Genomic DNA, 26,512 nt, shown 5'->3' with positions numbered 1-26,512 from the left:
AAGCAATGAAAAAGAAAAGGAAACACTTTGAAAATAACGTAATATGATTGTCAATGTAATTGTTTTGTCACTGTTGTGAGTGATGAGTGTTGCTGTCATATATATATACATATATATATATATATAAATAAATCTATATATATATATATATATATATTTACACACACACACACATATATACATACATATATATATATATCTAGATATATACACATACATATACATAAACACATACATACATACACACACATATATACACACAAATACATATATATATATATATACATACACACACACATATATAAACATATATATATACATATACATACATATCTACATATATACACACACAGCTATTTCGTATCAGTGCAATACGCTGCTTGTTAAAACGGATAACTCCCGCTCTTACGTGCAAGTCTGCGTGGATATTATGAACTATCATATTTGTTCAAGTTCTATTTAAATTTTAAATAGAAGGAATTTTTATTTAGTCGACAGAAATATCTTTGGTAGGAATGGTAAAAACAGACAGGAATATTATTCGTGAATAAATCAACTCAAACCTTAAACAACTTATAATATTTTGCTCTCCATAAAAATATATCCTGTCTAAATTATACAAGTTAGAAATAAAGTAAACGTTAAAAGAACAAACATTCAAATTTCTTTACTCTTATGTAATTTTATATAAAAAATAAACTTAGATTTTAAATATCCCAAAAGATTTTGCTCTCCATAAAAATATATCCTGTCAAAATTATACAAATTCAAATATGAACATGCTGCATAACAAAACCTGGAAATATAAATAAAATGTGTTCCTTTCAGCAATAACAAATCAAATCATTCAGTTGTCTTTGCTCATATGTCATTTTAGAGCTGGACGCCTGGCATCTTTTTTTGGCAACAAGTTCGTTTATGTTTGGTGTGAGGTTCTGTGTTGTGGAGATTCTCAGGATGGATTGCAGGTGCTCATCAGTGAGGCGACTCCTGTGTGCTGTTTTGTTAGTCTTTATCACTGAGAAGAGCTTCTCACACAGATATGTGCTACCAAACATGCACAAGGTTCGAGCCGCATGTAGACGGACTTTTTTTGTTCTTCAAAGTCACCAAAGCGCCATGCAAACTCAGTGTGCTCAGTTTATCAGCAAAGTGCGTATTTGGGAAGACCGTAGTGACGACTTGGTTTAACATTACTTGGCAACAGGGAAAGTGGGGCAAGTTGCACTGGTGCATTTGTGTCTCCCATAAAAGCAGCTTCACTTGAAATCACTTTGTGATTGTGCACGGTAAAACGTCCACTGAAGTGTCAGATTCTTATTTAATTCTTCTGCTTTCTGTATCTTCTGCATTGCATTCAGGTTACCCTGATGTTTTGTCTCATAGTGCCGTCTTAGATTAAATTCTGTAATTACAGCCACATTAGCTCCACAAATGAGACACACGGGTTCAGTAAACATATACTCAGCCTCCCATCGGTTTTTAAAGGCTCTATTTTCAGAATCAACCTCTCTCTTCAGCATCGTGTGAGCTAGCTTCGCAATAACTTGCAGCATCATAAGCTAGACTTGATTAACGCGGTAAGTGTTCGGCAAGGCAGCTGAAGCGCTGCATTATGGGATCTGTAGTTTATTGTGTTACCAGCGCTTCATATACCGGGCCATTAATAACAATAATACAGTATATAAAATGATCTTGCGGGCCGGATGTGGCCCACGGCCCTTGAGTTTGACACATATGGACTAAATAGAACTTGAAAAGATATATTTTTCAAATGTGATGCGCAATTCAGATAGAGTTGACGCGCACTACAGCCTGCATGCCTCAATAAGTCATCCTCCCCTCGCTCTTACTTTTTTACCGTTCATCTAATGAATACACTGAGTATGGCTTTACCAAAACAATCATTGATGGCGAATAAAGTATCCATTATTCGAGTATGTAGATCGGGATATATATATACATATATATATATACCCGCGTATCAGCAGAGAAGTAGTGTGTTAAAAAAGCTAGAAAAAGAAAAGGGAACATTTTAAAAATAACGTAACATGACTGTCAATATACAGTATTTGTTTTGTGAGTGTTACTGAGTGTTGCTGTCATCAAGGATTTGATTATCATTATTTCTTTCAATCAGGTTCATATTTGTAGGATGTGTTGTGTTCAAGTTACATTCCGTGTTTGTCAATCGTTGTAAAGATGACAGGTTTCATTCATCGATTCGTTTCTTACTGCATCAATAAACAGCTCGTCTTCTTCTTTATCTGAGACCTGACACACTGTCTTCCTTTAGCGGGACATTGACTTTTTCCACCGTGTGCTTTGTTTCCGCAGTAGCTGGATTTATGAATATGCTTGTATGTATCAGACGCTTCATATTTTTTGCTGCCTTTTCAATTGTGTAATTGGTTTTGTTCAGCTCTTTGGAACTGTTGCTTTTTATCTGTGCACTGAGTCAGTTCACGTGAGCCGTTCGGTGTACATGCATCGAAGGTTCCCAGCTGTGCTGGTGCCATCTCGTGCTATGTCCATGGCTGTATTTAATGTTACCTTAGTCCTGGCACTTAAAACTTTCTCTCGCAGTTTCGCTGAGTTTGTGTCAAACACCACCCTGACCATCTCATCTTCCTCTGCATAAGCACAGTCCTTCACCCGTGAATATTTAGTGGAGTTTGCTATTGGATTGCCCTGACGGACGGCCTTATATGGGCAGGCACTAAATTACAAACGCCAGCGGCAGCCTGTCTATGAACTTAATTTAAAGTGTAGGTTTACATCGTGCTTTGTTTCAGTAGCAGAACTCATGAATATGGTTGTATATGTCACTCGCTTCGCTTCTTATTGTTTAGCTGCCTTCTCAATTATATAATGCATGTTTTCTTCAGCGCTTTTGGAGGTCTTCCTGGTTTTCTATGTACTGCGTGATTACGTGGGAGGCGTGATGATGTCACACGAAACTCCGCCCCCACGGCGTTCAAGCTCATCTCCATTACAGTAAATGGAGAAAAACAGCTTCCAGTTATGACCATTACGCGTAGAATTTTGAAATGAAACCTGCCCAACTTTTGTAAGGAAGCTGTAAGGAATGAACCTGCCAAATTTCAGCCTTCCACCCACACGGGAAGTTGGAGAATTAGTGATGAGTCAGTGAGTGAGTGAGTGAGTGAGGGCTTTGCCATCATATATATATAAATATATATGACAGCAACACTCATCACTCACAACAGTGACAAAACAATTACATTGACAATCATGTTACGTTATTTTCAAAATGTTTCCTTTTCTTTTTCATTGCTTCTTTAACACACTACTTCTCCGCTGCTAAGCGCGGGTATTTTGCTAGTAACTTTATATATTCAAGTTTTGACTTTATATATTCCAGCACTGAATTTATATATTCAAGTTTTGACTTTATATATTCAGAAACAAGTTTTGACTTAATATATACCGACGCTGACTTTATACAGTGATCCCTCGCTATATCGCGCTTCGAATTTCGCGGCTTCACTCCATCGCGGATTTTAAATGTAAGCATATCTAAATATATATCACGGATTTTTCGCTGGTTTGCGGATTTCTGCGGACAATGGGTCTTTTAATTTAAAGTACATGCTTCCTCAGTTTGTTTGCCCAGTTGATTTCATACAAGGGACGCTATTGGCGGATGGCTTAGAAGCTACCCAATCAGAGCATGTATTACATATTAACTAAAACTCCTCAATGATATACAATGTGCTTCCCGAGCGGATTGTTTGCTTTTCTCGGTCTTTCTCTGACATTCTCTGCGCCTGATGGCGCGCGTTTGAAGAGAAGATATGTTTGCATTCTTTTAATTGTGAGAAAGAACTGTCATCTCTGTCTTGTCATGGAGCACAGTTTAAACTTTTGACTAAAGGGTGTTATTTCATGTCTAGAGGGCTCTAATAATGTTAACAATATGGGAGAGTTTATAAGGGCTTAAAATATATAAAAATAACCATACAAACATATGGTTTCTACTTTGCAGATTTTCACCTATCGCGGGGGGTTCTGGAACGCAACCCCCACGATCGAGGAGGGATTACTGTATATTCAAGTTTTGACTTTATTTATTCCGACAGTGACTTTTTATAATCAAGTTTTGACATATATATATATATATATATATATATATATATATATATATATATATATATATATATATATATATATATATATATATATATAAAGTCATTCCCGAATATATAAAGTTTTGACTTTGTATAGTTAAATTTAGTCATCATTGCATAAATTTTTCTTCACCATAGAAATTTAAAGACTAAATTCAACTTCCATTCCTACCAAAGATATTTCTGGCGACTAAATAGAACCTACTTATATCCAAATTCGAGCTACTGAGCTGTCGCCTGCCTGCCTGAATAAGTCACCCTCGCTTTGCTCTTACTTTTTTACCGTTCATTTAATCATGGCTAGTGGTGGAAAAATTATAAAATGGAAGGAGTATACGGAGTATGGCTTTACTAAAACAATTATTGATGGCGAATAAAGTATCGATTATTCATAAAGCTTCAATTGCTGATCTGTTTTTCTGTGTTCACGTCATATTTTTTCATACTTCTTCTCAAACCAAGGGGGTGCGAGGGTAAAATGAGTCGGGAAGCGCTGATCAATGTAATCGGTGTACCAGGAAATCATGCATTGACAGAGGTTCCCCTTTGCTTGGAATGCAGTGTGATTAAATGCATTATTTTTTAACGCGTTATGGAGCATATGCATCGAAGCTTCTCAGCTGTGCTTGTGCTAAGAAAAGGAAACATTTTAAAAGTAATGTAACACGATTGTCTATGTAACCTTTTGTAATTAGTGCCTGGAGGATTTAGAGTGTGGAGAAACTCTAGAGACAGCGTGTGTATTAACTTGTGGATTTTTCTGTGAGTATTTGTTGGCAGCGTCACAAAGTCGCTTCCGTAAGACTGCGTTAGTTGCGGAGCTCAGCTCAGAGCGAAATGAGGTGAATGGGAGGGGAGATGATGACGTGACTCCCCCACCTGCCTTAACTGTCAATCCCCCACAAACACAGTCTCTTGGAATTTGCATAAGCACAGCTCTTCACCTGCAATTTTAACTTAGTTACAAAGTGATCAAAACTCTCGTTTATATCCTGCGTCCTCTCATTAAACTTGTATCCCGCATTACCCGTGGGCATGACAAACACCAGCGGCAGCCTGTCTATGAACTTAATTTAAACTTTAGGTTTACACCATGCTTTGTTTCCGAAGTAGCAGCACTCATGAATATGGTTATATATGTCACTCGCTCGCTTCTTATTGTTTCGCTGCCTTCTCAATTATATAATGCATGTTTTCTTCAGCGCTTTTTGGAGCACTTCCTTGTCTTCTACGTACTGCGTTGACAGTCAGTTCACGTGATTACGTGGGAGGCGTGATGATGTCACACGAAACTCCGCCCCCACTGCTTTCGAGCTCAACTCCATTACAGTATATGGAGAAAAATAGCTTCCAGTTATGACCATTACGCATAGAATTTTGAAATGAAACCTGCCCAACTTTTGTAAGGAAGCTGTAATGAATGAGCCTGCCAAATTTCAGCCTTCCACCCACACGGGAACTAGGAGAATTAGTGATGAGTCAGTCAGTGAGTGAGGGCTTTGCCTTTTATTAGTATAGATTTTGATAAAAGGAAGGGAAGTAGACATGCCCTTTGTAGACCATTGGTTAACAAGACTTGTATAAAAATCCTAGGAGTTAAATTTTTTATAGGACAGGAAGTGGAAAAAAAAAAAACTGGGAAGACAAAATAAAAATGAAGAACATGCACTAAATTTGTGGAAGAAATTTAACTTTTATAGGTAAGGCCTTAGGTGGTAAAAACAGCAATACTGTCCTCATTTAATAATTTTTTTCCTTTGCCTTGTTATTGATTGAAATGAAGTTTGGTATTATCTCACTGAATCTACCTTGTAATTTACCATGACACTAGCAATTAGCGGTGAGTTATGTATCGGGATATACAGGATGTAACTTACTTATTTGGCTGACACCTTTATCCAAGGTAACATTTATGACAATTGATTGCTTTTCTTTTGGTTTTCTAATTGGAGCACAGGCAGGTCAAGTGACTTGCTTATAGTAACAGTGTCAGTAGCAGGATTTGAACTCACAACCTCAGGGTTTTAAGTCCAAAGCCTTAACTACTACGCCATGCTGCCAGTGACCTTACTGTAGTGCATAACAGGCGAGTAGTTTGGTAATAACGGGAAGACATCCCATTCAGATCTAGCCCTTGCAGTAGCAAAAATCCCTTGTTAAGGTATTTCTGCTCTTTCAGATTCAATAATAAAATCGGTTGTGTCCAATCAAGTTAAATCCTTTCAGTAGTAGTGAACTGGTAGCAGACTGTGTTTTTGCTGACATAATCTGAGGTCAAGTGTTAAGCCCTTGGAGTGGGAAGACATTTCTTGTAAAGGTATTCAGAGGTTTTTGTAATAAATCCTTTCAGAGACAGATGGCTTTTGCCAGGGCATTTACAGGCTGCAACGGTAGAAAGCTCTTAATGAGGATTCCAGAGGTGGGTATTTTGGGGTTTAGATGTAAAAACAAGGTTAGCGAGCTCAGGGACATTTAGGCTTTGTTATGATTTATTTGTCCACCAATGCAAAAGTAGACTAAAGTGCCTTGTATTAACAATAATAAGCAATCTAAAAAAAAAAAAAAATAGCATCTCATAAAAAAAAAATAGACGATTACAACAATAGTAATAACAGTTTAAAAAAAAAAAAAGACAACTGCCTGAGCAAAAACAAGGATTGTAATACTGTCTGGACATCAGTTCCTACTGACATAACATTTAGATAAAAAGAAGAAGAAAACAATGTTATCCACAGGCCATCTGGCTAAACCAAATTTGCACCAGAGCACATTTTATAATAAATGAAGCAAATGACTCATTAATCACCGCTGCACAGAGTTCAAAAAGAGTAAGATTGAAAAAAAAAATCTTGGCAAGATGCAAGAGATAGAAAGATCACCCTTCCAACAAGAAACAAAGATTATCTTTGTTGCTATTATGTGTGCAAAAAACTGCCTCTGTTAAAAAGAAGCGATGGAGAGGGACAAGTTGTCCAATAAGAGAAAGATTTTGCAAAAGGATATCAGTGTAAAAGACAGTAGAAAGAAATTTAGCAAGAGACATCCAGAAAGCGGAGACTTTCAAAATCCCAGAACACAGCAAAAAGGTACTAAGAATTCTTGCCTAGCAGAAGGAACAGCAGGAATCAATGTACAGTCCCACAGCAAAATGCTTGTGGGGGGTAAAATTAATGTGCTCCTAAACTTTGCATTTTGAAGATTATACAGTATAATTGCTGAATAATATACTAGTAGAAATATATTTCAAACAAACAGAGTGGGGGTGTTGATGGAGGGGCCCACTGCCACCAGAGGGAATTAGTAAAGGGCTATAAGAATAAAGGGTGACACAAGACTTTGCACAGAGAGAGATGTCCCTGCTGTCAAGGTATAGGATAGATAGTTACAGAAATTGTAATGTGGATGGGAGGGATGAGCTAAAGATAAGAGAAATATTGTTCTCTTCTCAAAACTTGCTAAGTTGTAAGTAAAAAAAAAACAAAAAACACAGGCGGATGGAATTACAAAAACTCGAACCACCAAGGTATCCAAGAGTTGAAGTGCTTAGGAAAGTCAATCAGGGAAACGAAACAGGACAAGGACATATACATACAGCAAAGCAGGGTTGTGAGTGTGCGTGCTATTTTGGACAATAACCAAGAAGTTTTCCTACTCTGAACCATAAAGTTGACATAAAGAAGACTAAAAGGTCCCAAATTGATTGCACAAGACTTTACTCTTAGTCCTACGAAGGGGAGGAGAGAGGAAAATAGGGACAACCATACTGGACTTGATCAGCAACTACTGTTTTTTTAAATTTGACAAGCTTTGAAACTGAAAATTCAACACTATGAAACATAAATACAGTGCAGTCTTTGCCAGATATGGCCTACCAAATACTATTATATTAAATCAGACAGAGTCTGGAGAGGTGCCTGATGTATGGAACAGTAAATTGCCAATGTAAATAAATTTCACAAATACAAATACATTTCCCAGTGATTAAATACTAAATAGAACTCTGAATTTTCTTTATTCCATGTAAAGGAAATTAAAGTCAGATTTAAAACAGAAGACAAAAAACTAAATATAACAAATCCAAATAGGGAACCACAGTAGTAGTCAAAAGCATTGCACAGGACATACAGAGAGTCACTGGTGTGTTCGCAATGCAAAATACCATAAATTTGAGTGAAAGAAGCACCAGTTGATATTTATGCAATATGTTTTGAACATAATAAATTGTTATAAAAGAAAGGGTACTGTACATATTAAAACAGAATGCTACACACTGGTTAAGGTTTTAAGAGAATTCCCCATGTGTATGGACCATTGTTTTTCTTATATTAATGCCATAAATTTGAGTATAACAAGTATGCATGCTATATTAACTAGATCTTTTTCAAAACAAAAGCTGCGGGTCCCGCGAACAATGCGGAGATTATAAAAACAAGTCTGACATTCTGAAAAAGAAGGCAAAAAATGCAGAATTACTCAGAAAGGTGGTCTAGTGAAATACAACCAACGTAAAATCAATCACTTTCAAAAAATACAAACTGCCTTGTTGTATGGGTTAGTAGTAAAGTGAAAAGAGGACAAATGTGAAGGCAATATTTACTGAGACAAACAGCCTCTATACTTCTGTGTTTTACATCTGAAATAGGCATAGCAGCTGGTGAACACTTAGCAAGTGGTATGAAAACAAGAGTACCCACAGAAAAACATATGCAGACCACTGGAGAAAGAAAATGCACTACGCTACAGTGGCAGAATCACCACACAGTCATAGCAAAAGCATCCAAGTAATTCAGCAACAAATAGGATGAGGCAGAGTAAAACTACCACATAAAGTCACCTTTACTCCAGCAATACTAAGCATCTATTTGTTGACTACAGTAACCAGATAAGCATGTTCATAATCACACTTTTAACAATAGCACTGTTGAAAAGAGATGGTCAGCATTTTCAAATGTCTAAACACTCTTAACAGTTAAATTTTTTTTAAGTAAACCAAGCCACACAAGCTAAATATCTAAACATACAGGATGTGTCATTGTTCTATGTCCTGACAGATTGTACAGGAATACAACAATCTACATCTAAAAGACTTTCTTTCATCCAGCCATAGGACTTTACAACTGATATGACTTCTTCATTTGGTTTGCACTGTATTGAGGAATATTTTTGCTACTATCCCGTTAATTTCATTAGTGAGATTGTGAATTTATGTATTTTTTTATTTATGCATGACTTCAATCAAGTGATCATGTCATTTATTGCTGTGCATTTACCAGGAAACATTGTTATTAAGTAAACTGAGCCAGTATCTATCAGTGTTGATCTACTAATCGGATGCCGCCCCAATAATTTAAAACAAATTTCAAATAAATTATTTACTTCAAAATTGAAGATGTTCAAATGCCCAATCAAAATGAAAGAAAGGAGGAGAATGATAAATCTCTGGAGCAGGAAAAAAATGTGATCTGTGGAAACACAGTTATTCTAGTAGTTAATTACTTAAGTGCAGTCATTTACTGCTCCTTGACAACAGCGCTCCATTAGCAGGAACACAGTAGACATAGACTCCAAAATAAGAGAGTGAATCAGTGTTGTGAATAGGCTCAGAACAAAAAGCTTGCTTTTTTGAGCAAAACAAACTCTCAAACTTACATGCCACATCTCTAAAGATTTCACAAGCACTTAACATGAAACAATTTCCCAGATTTTCCTGACATTATGACTCTTTAAGATCAAACTTGTAAAACGCATTGACGAATATTAAAGGTATTAATTCTAACTAACAAGTGCAACCAACTGAAGATATTGTTGTTGAATATGAGAGGGGATGTACACAAAATGCAACAAGTCACAACATTAACAGGTTGGGCACATAAGTAGCTGGCATAGTGCCAATGTGGTTTATCAGAGCAATGCCATTGGGGAGCCATTTTTGATTCTCAAAAGTAATATCCACATGAAGGTTCCAGAAAGGAACTATTTAGATCCTTGACAGGTTCCATACATTAACCCTAATAGACAATAACAGATTTGTGAAATACCAATGATTTTAAAAGTATTCTTGCTGCATACAAGGTATTTTTTTATATTTTAGTTTCCCACTAGTTAGTCTACTATACATTAAAGATTTCAGTCTCCTGTCCAGATATATGGAACCTTTTGAGAGCCAAAAAGCAATTTCATATACAAAGAACCCTTCCCAGAATGAAAGGGATCTTTGTCAAGCAAAGGTTTTACAACAGGGATGGGCAATGTCAGTCCTGGATTGCCAAAGTGGTTTAAGGTTTTTGTTCCAACCCAGTTTCTTAATGAGAAGTCAATTATTGCTGATGATGCATTTATTGCTTAAGTGATATTTTGATGCTTCATTGTAGTGGTCTCGCTTGTTAAGGTTCCCCACCCTTAATTGCTTATTTCAGTCTTAAACAGCTGCATTCACGGTTTTAATGGCTCCTTATTAGCAATACGATGCAAATGACAAAGGAGCCAGCAGTTCTCCATCTAGCTTGTTTCCCTTCACAGCTTTATGTGTTCATCATGCATCTGATACAATGAAACACTTAAGAGAAAATGTAACAGACTGAAAATGATCTTTCAGGCTTCAAATCATTCACACCAAAATGAAGCATCATAATGTCACTTCAGCAATAAGTGCTTCATCAGCAATAATTGAGCTCTTGTTAAGAAACTGGGTTGGAACAAAAACCTGCAACCATTGCGACCCTCCAGGACCGACTTTGCTTACCCCTGTTTTACAAGGAATTACACAAACCAATAAAGAACACGTTTTGGAACCCCTCTTTATTTTTTGACTGTCTTTCAAGATAACACAGCGGTAAGCCTGAATGTAAATACTTCTCTTTGACTGCCTGTGATGCCCTGGGTGCTCACAGCCTTGGGCTTCTTTCTGTTCCCGGGACTTCGATAGTAATGTACAGAGATGAACTAGACAATAAGGAACAAAGATAGTTGGAAGACAACAAGTAGATTTGGTGCCCGATAGCAGAACCCATGTACCCAAGCCTTAGGGACAAAGAAATTTTAGACTTTTCATTAAAAGTATACGTATATATTTATTGATTGCTTCAACAGTGTTTTAAAGTTCCTTTTCTTTCACTGTCCTGTATTTTAAAAGGATACATGGGTGTTTTTTGTTGTTTTTTTTTTTAATTTTAGTGCAGGTGTGCAAGGTGTACACCATGGACCTTGGTTTCCAGTGTGCCTGGGTTAGTCTGAACATGTATCCCTCCCGTGATTTATCCTTGGTTTTATTGGATTCTTTTATGCTTCTATTTATTTGGATTTTACAGATGATTTGAACTACAATGCATTGCTTTGGACACTGTAGGTTTTAATAAATCTACCTTGTTGCACTTTTTGCACCAGTAACTTGTTGTTTGTGTACTGTAGTCCCGGTCGGTTCAAGACTATCAATGTGCTGGGAAATGGAAGATGCCAGGCTCATTCACTCAGAGCACAGAGAACAGAACAAATGTTTGCATCCTGGTCTGGTGTGGGAATTGCTTGCAGCTAGGAAGCTGGCATATGGACCAGTTCTCATACACTCACAAAAACACGTGGACACGTTTTGCAGTAAATTTATTTAGACTGAAGCAAAAATCGAAGAACCTGTAAAGCAGTTTTGTTAAATGTGGAGAAATATCTTAGATATTAGAATTGTGTTGAATAATCCTAAAAGACTAGCAAATGTAAAAATATACATGGAGAGTAAAATTATGTGGGAAAAAAAAATGTTTTCTGAAAGGAGCAACAGACAAATTCAAACACACGCATAACTCTGTTACTTGTGTGCATCGTTACCTAAAAATATATTTCACTAAGCATGTCACTGCTACATCTTATAATGCATGTAAAGGAAATGAAAGTCAGATTTAAAATAGAGGGCAAAAAAGTAAATGTAACAAATCCAGATAGGGCGCCACAGTAGTAGTCACAAGCAATGCATAGCATGATCACTAAGCACAACCTAAAATATAACATAACACTGGAATTTACTTTGCTTTTAACTCATAATTTATGAGTAAGGGGTGTGGAATTAAAAAAAAAAAAAAAAAGTGTGTCCAAAATTGTCAGAAAGGTCAAATTTTGTGTAACACTGCTTTGATATTATATGACCTGCCAATCAGTAGATAAGAATTGATATTTCTGAAGAGGTCTGCCCGAGACATACTTTTATACATAGTAAACTAGTTATTAAGAAAAAAAATTAAGATCACTAACAAATAGGCAAGAAAATTTAAAACAGATTGAATTCTAGGACAGAAACCCTAATAGTCAGTGTCCTCTCAAAGGCATCGATCTGTAAATGAGAGGTAAATTAGCAAGAGCATTAAAAGCAACAATGCCATGCAGGATGGGTCACTGCAAGTCCTCAAATCATTTGTTTGGTGGGGTCTGGCCCTATCTGGTCTAATCCTCTCTCTCTTTACACAAAGAATATACCTCTAGCATGTATATTCTATATAGCACCTTTCTCCACCGCAAATTACTCTGTGCTGAGACTATCCATGTATTTAATCTAGAACCTTCCATTTCTGGAAAAAGGGTTTGGTTTCAGGTGACATCTAATAAGGAAATCTATAATAAGTCCTTACATCAGGGGAGATTCAATGATGAATTTCTGTAGTAGCTGATTTACTTATCTGAAAGAATGGAGAGACCCAACTTCTTTATATTTCTTTGTAGACCACCTGTGCATACATAATTAAGAGGCAAATCCATATCAAAGCGTTTTCATGCTTTATTGAGTTTTCAGACAAAAAGACGGCAGACCAGATGAAGACAAATGTGTGCTATCCATAAAAAACAGTTTGTAAAAATGTAGCTGGGGCTACCTATAAAGCAGAACTGTTGTGGGAACTAACACTGTCACTTAGGTAACTTCCAGGATTTAGAAACACCTCACCAGTTCTTAGCCTTGAAAACTTAAATTTCCAAGATAAATTTCTAAATACTGTAATACTTTATTCACTATAACCCTGCCGGTAATTAGGGGAGGGGCAGCCTTATAGCCAAGACCACATTTACCAAGTGCAAGACCATAAATAGTCAATCTCAGTTCAAGACACATCTTTGTCAAGACAAAGACAATACCAAATAAAAGCAAGGCTGTGATGAAGTCATTTCATATATCAGCTATATTACAATTTACCCTCAGATTCACTTTACAGATGTTGATGGGACATACACAAAAGAACCCCAAAATGTGGTCGTAGCTAAAACTCCATATAAAAATGTGATCATACACATTACTGTAACCAACAATAATTTATTAGCAATTAGCAAAAAATATTTTTATAGAATAATATGTGGACCAAAAGAGATAAAAGGAAGGCTAATGGTTATTTATTTTTTTTAAGATGACCATGTTACGATTTTATTTATCATGATCAAAAAACAAGTGCTGGGAAGAGGCAGTGTAGGTTCCATTTAGGCCATATTTATTCATTCAGTGTGCCGTTTTTCATCATTATACACAACACTTGCTAAAAAAGATAATATTCAACTCCCACTCTCATAAACAGTTTTGTGCTGCATTTAAATAGAGTCACATCATAGTGTGGAGTGGTGGCTCTGAGGCTAAGGATCTGTGCTGGTATCCAGAAGGTTGCCGGTTCGAATCCCCATCACTGCCAAAAGAGATCCTACTCTGTTGGGCCCTTGAGCAAGACCCTTAATCTGTAATTGCTCCAGGGGCGCTGTACAATGGGTGACCCTGTGCTATGACCCCAAGGGGTATGCAAAAAGTAAGAACTTCCTAATACAAGAAATTGTAGAATGCGAAATAAAGAACAAAAAAAAATTAAGTTAATCTGAAATGTTTCATTTTCATAGATGAGTCAACATTTAATTATAATGTACAACACATATGCACATCATCTTTCTAATTAGCGGTACCAGAAACAAGCCCTATGCTATTAAATAGCAACAAATAGGCTACAGAGATAAAACTATACAAAACTATTTATCTGTGTTAATATATTACACAATACATTAGTAACTTAAAATGCTCAAACTGAATAATCTCTGCTTTATCAAAGAATTTAGCTTTTTTGCTAAAAACACTTTTTGAAAATTTTGTAAAACAGAAGCCATCTCATCAACATTGACTTGTTTCCCTACCACCACTACATCATCATGTGCAAATAAGTGAGCGAGAGAGAAATGATAAGGACATAAGGTAATTAAAGACCTGCTGTTCCATTTAAAAGCATTTGCCTGGGTACATGGCTACTGGCAATTTTGGTAAGGATCCCAATTTATATTAGCTCAAAGAGTTGGGGAAAGAGTGCAGATGGTGTTGCCTCTAAGCCTAAGTGACTGGTATGAGATGGAGCCACCACATGAATGATTAGGCAGTGAATGTAAAATGATCATGGAAGGTGCCTTGGGAAGATTAGAGTTACAGCAGTATCATTGGCAGTGACCAAGAGACAGTTCCTAGTATGCATTGACTTAAGGAATAAGGATTAGACACTGTTTCACAATATTACCAACACCAGTGATGAGTAAAAAAAAAAAAACACAGCTGGAAAATGTCATAAAAATAAAGATCTATCAACACATTGCCATACAGTACAATTACCAAAGGACAGTTATTAAAAAGGGATAAAATACTCAACATCAAAAAACAAACAAACAAAAACAATCAATAAACATTCATAAACTTCTACTTTTTGCTCAATGGGCAAAGTTCTCAATCATATTGCACAAAAATAGTTGACATGATTCATGATAATGGTGATGGCTACTCTAAAATAGCAAAATGTGCAAATTCATGCACATTATAAATTGTGTGCCAAAAAAAAAAAAAGTAAATGGGTCGCTTAAAGGGCTATAGTCTTCTCGCCCCAAAGAGGAACTGAACAGAAAGGCAAAAGTATGCCTAAGACACTACAAGACTGAAAAGAGACTTGATCGAGCAACATGAAAACAGCCTAGCACAAAGAAAACTTTACATACTTTTAGAACTATTGTTCTAGAAATCACATTAAGCATATTACGGAAAATTGGAAAAATGTGACTATGACGACTCTGCAGAGTTTGCTATAAATATTTTAACAATTCATTAAACTATTACGGTCAGAGTTACTACTTATTTAATTTCTGTGCAACAGAACCACCTTCTGGGAGATGGGGAAATGCCCCACCTGCCCATAAAGATATACCCAAACCAAAAAGGAGATTTACCCGATGTAGCTGGTAATGGTGGACAAGAAAATAAAAACAAACAATCTCATGTTTTCATGCAGCAAGGACATAACGGAGATTCTGATAAAATAGGACACCCAATAGTGACCAACAATGGACAAAACCACACAATATTGAAAACATCATGAAAAAAATCCCACATTACTCAAGTCGCTTAATCCACATATCAAGTTATCTAGTTGAATGCTCACATTTATCAAGAGGGTATCGTCAATTCAATAGTGCTATACTCCGTAAGGGGGCTTCCTGTTTGTGAACTATCTTCATTTTCCGGGGTTATTTATTTAACAATATTTTAGCAAAAACAATATACGTTTTGCATGTTGTGCGCAAATGACTGGATGACTTGACATTTGGATAATGGGACGCAAGTGGTATGAGATTTTTTCATGGACTTTTTTTGATTATATTTGCTGTTGCCTAGTGGTGGCTCACTATTGGGTCTTGATCTATTAGAACATTTTGCATGTCTTTATTTCACAAAAACATGATTTTTTTTTTCTTGGCCATCATTGCAAACTACAGAGAGTAAGTAACATATAAAAAATACCATTGAGTGGAGTATTCCTTCAAAGTTAGGTACCACTATAAGACATTATTTTGCTCTGAGGGTGTTGATGGAGAAGTACAGAGCAGGCCAGAAGGGGTTGCATTACGTCTTTGTGGACCTGGCGAATGCATATGACAGGGTGCTTCAAGTGGAGTTGTGGTATTATATGAGGATGTTGGGAGTGACAGAGAAGTATGTAAGAGTGGAACAGGATATGTACGAGGGAAGTGTGACCATGGTGAGGTCTGTGGTAGGAGTGATAGATGCATTCAAGTTGGAGGTGGGATTACATCAGGGATCGGCTCTGAGCCCTTTCTTATTTGCAATGGTGATGGACAGGTTGACAGACGAGATTAGACAGGAGTCCCCGTGGACTATGATGTTTGCTGATGACATTCTGATCTGTAGTGATAGTAAGAAGCAGGTTGAGGAGACCCTGGAGAGGTGGACATATGCTCTAGAGAGGAGAGGAATGAAGGTCAGTAGGAACAAGACAGAATACATGTGTGTAAATGAGAGGGAGGTCAGTGGAATGGTGAGGATGCAAGGAGTAGGGTTGGCGAAGGTGGGGGAGTATAAATACTTGGGATCAACAGTACAGAGTAATGGTGATTGTGGAAGAGAGGTGAAAAACAGTGTGCAGGCAGGGAGGAATGGGTGGAGAAGAGTCTCAGGAGTGATTTGTGACAGATGGATATCAGAAAGAGTGAAAGGGAAGGTCTACAGGATGGTAGTTAGACCAGCTATGTTATATGGGTTGGAGACGGTGGCACTGACCAGAAAGCAGGAGACAGAGCTGGAGCTGGAGTTAAAGATGCTAAGATTTGCATTGGGTGTGACAAGGATGGATAGGATTAGAAATTAATACATTATAGGGTCAACTCAAGTTGGATGGTTGGGAGACAAAGTCAGAAAGGCGAGATTGAGTTTGTTTAGACATGTGCAGAGGAGAGATGCTGAGTATATTGGGAGAAGAATGTTAAGGATAGAGCTGCCAGGGAAGAAGAAAAGACGAAGTCCTAAGAGAAGGTTTATGGATGTGGTAAGAGAGGACATGCAGGTGATGGGAGCAGAGATGCAGAGGACAGAAAGATATGGAAGAAGGTGGTCCGCTTTGACGACCCCTAGCGGGAGCAATCAAAGAAAGAAGACAACAGTATTTAATTTGTGTAAGAAAGAAAAAAAAAAAAGAAATTTGGCGACTTCTATATACACAAATAGATAATATGAATGTGTCTGTTGATTTACTGTGTCTTAAATATAGTCTTCCAGCAATATCCTGCTTCTTCTATGTACAGGCCATTACAAACACATTTAATTTACAATTGAGCAGTACAAAATGTTCAAAAATGGGAAATGAGAATAAAGTACACACATCATCATACAGAATTTCAAATATTAAGTTGGGGTATAAATTAGCTACTTAGGCTCCTGAAATTATTCAAACAAAGTCTGAAGTCCAAGCAAAATAATTTGCCTATAATATCAAATGTCACAGGACCAAAAAAAGAGAAAAGAGATTATGTTGACAGACTATTATCTTGTCAAAGAATGACATATTTCTTTACTCCACTAACAGTCAGATATGTCAGTTGGTTATATTGAAATAGACACAAAACCATTTTAAAACCCTCATATTAAATAAACTAAAAGAAATAAAGCAAAAAAAGGTATCAGCTGGATCTTGAGAATCAGTATGTCTAATTAACTTAATGTATTAGTTGCTGTCAATAATTCAGTCTAAAGTTGAAAACCATGAAAGAAACCAAGTTTCACAGGCAACATGCATTCTCACTAGTGCTTCTATTGCTATGGAAACCATTTTTCCCTTATCTAAAAATAGAAACTCATCTCTTTTACCATACTGTACAGAAAAAGTCCATCACTCCATAGTCATTGTAGCAATTTTCCTTTTTTCTGAAAGGCAAAGTATTATTTATTAAGTAAAAATGGAAAAAAAAAATAAAATTTCACAATTATATTTAATTGTAGTTATGCATATTAATACTTCAAAAAATGGTGTATAAACATGCAGTGCATATCAAATCAATTTTTTCCAGGTCATGCAATAAAAACTTGGGGGTTGGAGACAGAATTGGCAATACAGCCACCATAAAAAAAAACCTCACACTGGTTTAATTTCATTCAAACTGGTGTGGTGCTGAGGTGTCACCCATTGCATGGCTGCACAGGTCCCAATCTGGGATCCTGAATTGGATCGTCATGTGGTGGGTACGGGCAATGCGCTGTATCATTGCGTGCCCCTAACCTCTCTCTCTCATGCAATATAAGACATTAGATTTATTGCAGCTTCACTCTTTGGATTACCAGGTAGAGTTTTTGTAACTGCAAGCAAATAGTAGAACATAAAAACAGCAGAGGAAAAATTCTCCAATGCTACTAAAGAATAAAGTCCTATCGTACATCAAAGAAGGCTTACTTACCAGTGGAAAATAAACAGTGAAGATGAAGAAGGTAAAACAGAGTCATTGTAATTCCCATTTCTTGACAGGAGCTGGAAGGGAAAGAAAAAACATAATTGCATACATAATACACTTAAAATCTTACCTGTACATCTACTCTTAGACTAGCAATAATATATTAAAAATATATACACATGTAATGGTTATTAAGATAAAAAAGCTTTGACAATAACTTCCAAGTCTATATCATAACAGGAACATTACAATATCACCCAAACCCAGGATCTGTGTGCTTGTGTTACTGACACAGTGTAGAATTTACAGTTAGATGTGACAGATGTAAAGAAATATGCCAGCAATTTTGGTAATTTGGAAGCATTTTGCTGAAAATACTTGTATATCAGTGGAATATTATTATTGATGTAAAAAAGGTCGATGAGTTTAAAATGCATTAATATTGTCATATTTTAGTTTGAAAATTATATTTAATGTCAGACAATTATAATTGTGTTTGGTGTGGGACTGGAGAACTACCAGGAAGATGTAGTTGTTAGTGCATCATCTACAGTGGAAGAAGGGGGAAGCCACAAAAAAAAAAAAAAGCAGCACTGGGGACAGCTCTGAGGCATAAGTCTCTCACTGCAGTTAATACCTTCCATAACTTCTTCAAACTCATGCGATCTAATTCAGGGTTTCAGTATTTGAAACCTACCTCAGCAGTGCTATGTATAAGGCATGAAACAGCCAATACATTGCAAGGCCTGCTAATGCACACACCCACAGCTGAATTTGGGAAACTAACCCAACAATATCTTTGAGAATATAAGAATAAAAACCCATGCAGAAAATGGAGAGAAGATGTAAACTCCACATTCAATACAACATTGTACTGCATTCAAACCCTGGATGGTGGCACTAGCGCGGACCACTGCATTACCATGGAACTTTCAGTTAACTTCTAAAAAAGCACAACTGTTAAACACTTTTTTTGGTCCCATATGTTAAAACTATGTCCTGAAATGGAGTGCAGTTAGGGGATAATCTTTCAGCAATAACTTTAATATATAGTCACTGCAAATATCAACCCTACTGTGACCTATGAGGGGGGGGATTCCAGCACCCCAAAACTCAGACACAACCTCACAAGCACAATTCCCAGGAACAAAGGCAAGGTTTATTACTATAATAATATATTACAAAAGTTTTTCTCCAAAATTGCACGAACCGACGCATTTCTTTATTCCCTTCTTTCTTTCTTCTTCCACTCTTCCAAGGAGAGCTTTGTCCATCCTCCATACCTGACTCCAACTCTCTTGGGGGAGACTTCTTTTATCTAAGACCCCGGAGTACTTCCAGCGCTGTGACGTGGTTTATTGAAAGCACTTCCGGGTAACACAGAATTCCCATAAAGTAAGGATTTCAAAAACCAGCATTATTCCCTGGCAACACGCATGGAAACCAACAGGGCTGCATCCCACGATTCCAGTCTCCAGCATGCCATGTGGGTATCCAAATGGGTACCAAAGCCCAGGGATGCTACCATTTACTGTATCGGGGTTAAAGTATTTACAAGTCTTAGTCCCCCCTGGGCCACCCCGAATTATACTGGCCTCTCAAACAGGTAAGGGTCTCTTTTTCATCACAGAAGGGACACCAGCCCATGCATGGCATCCATAAAACCATCCCATTCCAAACTGATATCTGACTATCAAATTAAAAGTCTACATAAAACAAAAGCATAGATAGCTCAAAAATGATATTTAAAACAATGAAGAATTTAAAATTGACCTACAGATTTCCTTCAATTTGAGACCTGGGGCCTCATGTATAAACGGTGCGTACGCACAGAAACGTTGCGTAAGAACTTTTCCACGTTCAAATCGTGATGTATAAAACCTACACTTGGCGTAAATCCACGCACTTTTCCACGGTACCTCATACCTTGTCGTACGCAAGTTCTCCGCTCGGTTTTGCAGACTGGCGGCACCCAGCATCAAAGCAGTGCTACTGTTCCTGTGTGGTTACACCTTATTTTCCTGACGCGGCTTTATAAATACACCGAAATTAACCGCATATTGTTTATTAGTGTAATGCATCTGATTGTAATTAATTTGTAACAATATAATGGTAGAGGGAACAGCCATAGTATTCCAAATACCATAACTGCTTTAGTGTTGTTACTCTCACTTCTTCTTCTTCTTCTTTCAGCTCCTCTTGTTAGGAGTTGCCACAGTGGATCATCTTTTTCAATATTTCTCTCACTGCACCACTCAGAGTATTTATATCACTGTATCTGAGTGTGAATCACAGCAGCAGCTGATCGGAAAGGGAATTATCGGTATACAGCTTCAAGGACACGCTGTCTCAGCCACTGCAAAATGTTTTAAAGTCTTTCCTGTACGGACCTCGCGGTTCAGAAACAGAAACGATATCATTTATAAGGTGAAATTCAGCAAAATATGTTTATTAAATTATACAGATAAAACTTTAACTTCATTTAAATAATCTATACTCTTCACTGGGAGTGTCGTTAAGGATAGAATAATTAAACATGTACTACGAAGATATTTCAATGTTCTTTAAACGTTTTGAAGAATCGGTGCTAAGCTACAGATGGCTTAACGTCTATTACAGAGCTGATTGTATGGTGATCGGTTACTTGGGGAAAGAAAAGCACTGACTGCAGTGACGGCTACGCCAATATATATTGAATATAAAACAGAAAGAGAAAATAACAACACAGCTAAAAACACAGCGACAAATTTCGGCAAAAGTTAAATGCTTGTGTCATGAGCACGAGGCGGCTATGCAGTGTCCGCAACGGACTTTGTGCATAAGCTACATTACTGACGGGCGGGCGAAGGAGCCACCGATTCTTCCTCTGCCCAGTGCCACCACAAGCATAGAGCCGCCCCTGATTGTACTGCTGCAATAAATTATTTCATCGAAGTGAAACATATGTTTAATAACGTGCTTTAACTCCTATCATCATGAAAATATCACGTACACATCTCAGTATTTTAGTTATTCAGAGAACTGTAATATTACGAATGTAATTGATTCTGTGTCCAGTTGGAGGAAGAGAGCCGGTTTAAAAGCAAGTAGTGATTCACACAGCACATAGAAGATCAAATACAAAACAAAGCATTTAACGTGCTACTTTAATTACGATGTGATTTGAGAAACTGGTTAATTAAATGATTTTAAGATGAAGTTTATGATGTTCTACTTTAATGACAAAATAAACTACGTGATTAAAGTGGAAATGTCGAGATTGAAGTTGACATTTCGTGCTTTTTCCTCACTGTGTGCCTTTTTTCTCTGTAACCTAATAAGCTTTCATATGACACTCAGACAGTGGGCTTACAACTCGGCTTTTCACGGCGACTTTGATATGTGACTTCTTTTTTATTTCCGGCACTGTGCGATTTGTGAATGTGAGCTTTCAAGTTTCTCCAACATGCTATGTCACTCGATCAACTTCCTTTTGTTGATTATACCATGGTTTATTTGAACAAATAGTATGTTTTTCATTTGCCTCCACTTGGTATTCGCTGAAATTCTTATATTTTCCCCGTGCTTTTCCCATTGTCTTTTCACAGAAGGCTGCGCTTAAGGGCGATTTATATTGATTTGCATATTCAAATAGGCGTAATTCTGGGAGGATTTGGGGCGTTACATAATGAGCGTGCACGAGCGTTAGTTTTCACGCTGATCGGGATTTATGTAGCGGAAGAACATAGAAGTTGGAGTACACACAGATTCCTGCGTCTGGATTTTTCTGTGCGTAAACACATTTCGGCTTTTGTGCTTACGCCATGTTATAGTGCGAGTTCTACGCACGGCGTTATACATGAGGCCCCTGGTTATTTGCATCTTGCAAATTATGCTTCAATTGTTTTCTATGCAACATAGAAAATAGGTGTGAACAAGATAGAAACAGGCTAAATCAACTCACAGACTACTTGTCATGATTTTTCCAAAATACAGATAATTTAATAAGCAGAATTTAAATTAAAATCTTCAGTTAGGTTTTAAATCATAAAAACATGTATAATAATGCAGGTATTTTAATTCATACTGCTTGATACAGGGTACTTGTAAAAGTATATCCTTTACATTAATTAAATCTATAGTGTTTTGCTTTAATTATATGTGCAAGTTATTGTCAACAATAACCAATAATTCGACTACAGAGCTTGTCAATTACTTTCTTGAGCTGGTCTCTGACTAAAAGGTCCCATTCTCTTTAAATCTTAAACCAGCCACATATTCACTATGATGATAGAAACAGTAGAAAAGTAAAAACATGGTATGTGGATTGTAAAAGAGGGAAAGTGACATTGATATATGGAGCAATGTAATTCTGGGGTTGGTTCATACAAAAAGCATTCACATTAGTAAATATAACACTTAACAAATCGATATATACTGTTTGAGTAATAGCAACATTTATGCAAGTATTAACAAATCATAAGTGAGTCGGTTCCCCAAAATCTTTACCCCAAGGTGTATATGCAGAAGACAGAAATCACAGCTTTTTAATACATTCAACTTCATCACACACTACTTCTTCTGCATGCAGTGCTGCTCAGGTGACAACTATACTTCAACATGAGCAAAAGTAAGAAGAATTAAATTAAGCTAAAGGACCTATTTTAGCTTGGATGGCAAAGTCACTTGTGTTTGCTCAACATAGACAATGAGTTTGCTTAATGCTATGGATCAGAAACAACTCTCAGTTAAGAAGCAGGAAGATTATTGCACTGGTCATTGGATGGGTAGAAATAAATAGTTTTACTGTACACAAATCACAGGGAGATGGAGCTTATCCCAGTGTACGTGCTCACAATGTACAAAGAACATGGGCTTTCCAGTGGCTCGTTTGTTTATTTTTTGTATGGGGCTGGAGATCTGGAGGTATTGCTCTTCTCACAAGACTGCATGCATTAATAATAATGAAAAAATGCCATGCAATGAGAAGCTAAAAACCTTTTGTTTGTTACAGAAATTTTAGAATACAATGACTACATATAGCATCAAACAGATGTCAATTTACATACTGTATATAAAAGAGCTGAATTTATTTTCCCAGCATTTTCTGAATAAACCGATTTGTTTCCTGTTCTCTTCCCTTGTGTATGCCACCACTTAAATTTTGTCTGCTTGCAATTTCTTTTTAAGTGTGTTCACATATAATGCACAAAAACACCTATTCCAATAGCCTATGTCTTTCTGTCTCTCTGGCTGTCTGTCCACACATAAAACAACTTGGCACCCCCGTAGAATTTTGTTGAAATGAAGCACATTTATTCTTCGATGACATTTGTTGAAAAAGTTCCATTTTCTTTAAAAAAAGTCTTGAACAGATTGCTCTGTACAGAGTTTTAGAGCTCCTACTGATGGCAAAACAAATCCTCCACAGAAGTTAATGAAAACACCTGCAGACTGCATGCATGGGTTAAGGAAGTTGCTATCACAAACTTTTTAAGCACGCACAAGTTGGCAGTTCACCATCAACAACAACAACAACAACATTTATTTATATAGCACATGTTCATACAAACAGTAGCTCAAAGTGCTTTACATAATAAAGAATAGAAAAATAAAAGACACAATAAGAAAACAAAATAAGTCAACATTAATTAACATAGAATAAGAGTAAGGTCCAATGGCCAGGGGGGACAGAAAAAACAAAAAAAAAACTCCAGACGGCTGGAGAAAAAAATAAAATCTTTAGGGATTTCAGACCATGAGACCGCCCGGTCCCCTCTGGGCATCAGCAAGACCAGCTCAGCATACACAAAAAACCTCTGCATTAGCAAATTGTTTCTGTCTTACGAAGTCTTCCCAACAGCTTCAGAATAAGCAAAATGGGACCAACCAGTATATCACCAACTAATTCCTGATGCATTAATTTGCATCAGGTAAGCTGAATGATGTTCCTAACATTAATCTATAAAATGCAAGCAACTAAAACAAAACGTTATCTGGGTATGAATGAGGCACCCTGTGACATTACACACACTTACTCAAATCCATATTAAACCAAACTCACAGCACCACTATCTACAGATCCTCTCTGATGATGAGATAAAGCACACATTAAACAAATTAAGGACTTCATGCATGGGCACACATGCTACACAAGTGTCCGGGTTCAGGACTTTGAAAATCTGATCACCCTATAATTACCATCAGAATGCCACATTCATAATTCTCACTCGCTGTGATAAGTTTGCTTTTCACTTCTATTATTCCCTAACATTTGTCAAGTCCCATTTCATGACAGCTGCAACAGCCAGTCATGCTCAAGCAAACAAGATTTGTTTTTCCATTTTATTTAGGTTATGTTAATTGGAAGAACAAACTATGGGGAGTGTGTTTATGTGTGTGTGTGACAGTGGTATCTGTGATGAACTATGTTATGTATATTGTGTTAGTAGATCTACTTTTTTGTGGTGTACGTATACTGTTAACCATTATGTTGGTAATACAACAAGTCATTAAAAAGAAAAACATGGAAAGTGGTTATCATACAGCGTTTCTCAATTGTATATAAAGGTAGAATGTTGTAAGATACAACAACTGGCGACAAGGTTTAAATGCACCTTTGTTTTCACCATACTATCGAACCAAAAAAAAAAAAAAACTGAATTTTTACGAAGCTATTTGAGAACTATTTTAAGAAAGCAACAGGGAGAAACATTCATCGAAAAGCAGGTGCATTCGCCGAAGTCTTTACTCAGGATACGCAGCACAAAGAGGGGCTGTGAGTAAAAAAAATTAAACAACCGAAAAAAGTCAACAGAGTAGAGAGGGAAATGTCTGGTTGTGTGGGGTGGGGAAAATGGACAGTTTTGATAGTTCAATGGAGGACTGGGCCACGTATGTTGAAAGACTAGAACAGTACTTCCTGGCAAACGAGATTAATGAAGGGAGGAAAGTTGCCGTGTTACTTGGCTTAATGGGAGCTAGAACCTACAACTTGCTTCGCAGTTTAATTGCACCAGCGAAACCAACCGAGAAAACATTCAACCAAATAATGGAAGTCCTGCAAAATCATTTGAACCCTAAACCACTTGTAATTGCACAGCGTTTTCGCTTTCATAAATGTAACCAAACAAAGACGGAGACTGTAACGGAGTATGTAGCAGAACTGAGAAGGCTCGCAGAGCACTGTGAATTTGTAGAGAACTTGTCAGATTTTTTAAGAGACAGGCTTGTGAATGGATTGCACAATGAAAATATACAAAAACGACTCTTGACTGAGCGAACATTAACCCTGCCTTGTGCTGTAGAAATGGGTTGTATTAAGCTGACGTCATTATCAAAGTAGGCATAAATGAAAACAAGGCGGCGGCCATTTTACCAGGGAACGAGTAATTTAATGAATGGGTTAAGAACATCAGTTGATATTTGATAAATATTTTGGCAGGTCCTGTCTGATGCTAATGATGCACGGAGCTCACAGGCCATGTTCAATCAACAGACAGAGCATGATGACAAGGAGAATGAAAAATTACCATCAGTTGAATCAGAAAGTACACACAGAGAGGCACAAACAGATATCATGGGTATCTACGTAGAGTGCCTGGAAAATGAAGTGTACACTTTGATGCATGAAGTGCAGCAATGTACAGAAAAAATATGGTCAGTCACTTTGTGTGAAGCCCAGTTCAGAGATGATGATGATAAAGTTCGTTATTACACTGGTCTCCATAGTTATTCTACTCTGATGAAGCTGTACACGGATGTTGAACCTTGTTTGTCTGAGGGCACAAATTCTTATTTGTCCAAATTTCAGCGCTTACTGCTGACACTTATGAAACTAAGATTGCATCTTGGGCAAGATTCTTGCTGACATATTTCACAAGGAACAGTGTCCAATGTATTTTTAAAAGTTCTGCATGTGCTTTTTTGAAGTTGAAGCATTTAATGGCCTGAGAGGGAGGAACATGAGAAAAACCATGCCTGTAGAATTTATAAGGTCATTTGGTCACAAAATAACTGTGATAATTGACTGTTTTGAAATTTTTATTGATAGACCCTGCCAGCTTTTGGCGCAGGAACAAACCTATTCTTCGTACAAACATAAAAACACTGCCAAATACTTACTAGGCATATCACCCCAAGGAGTAGTGACATTTGTATTCCAG

General features: G+C 37.0%; 1 protein-coding gene across 1 annotated transcript in view; it reads right to left on the bottom strand.

The window, feature by feature from the left end:
• Positions 1-26,512, bottom strand: part of jakmip1 (janus kinase and microtubule interacting protein 1) — a 278,170-nt gene that overhangs the window by 151,355 nt on the left and 100,303 nt on the right. Inside the window, exons 2-3 of the mRNA XM_039751459.1 lie at positions 18,375-18,445; positions 17,791-17,847 (exon numbers count right to left, since the gene is read on the bottom strand). The gene's annotated coding sequence lies outside the window, so the exon portion shown is untranslated. The remainder of the gene's footprint in view (positions 1-17,790; positions 17,848-18,374; positions 18,446-26,512) is intronic.

This window comes from Polypterus senegalus, chromosome 4, assembly GCF_016835505.1.
Source record: "Polypterus senegalus isolate Bchr_013 chromosome 4, ASM1683550v1, whole genome shotgun sequence".
Classification (NCBI taxonomy): Eukaryota; Metazoa; Chordata; class Cladistia; order Polypteriformes; family Polypteridae; genus Polypterus; species Polypterus senegalus.
The sequence above is the reverse complement of the archived record's forward strand: the minus strand, read 5'-3'. Positions and strand labels throughout refer to the sequence as shown.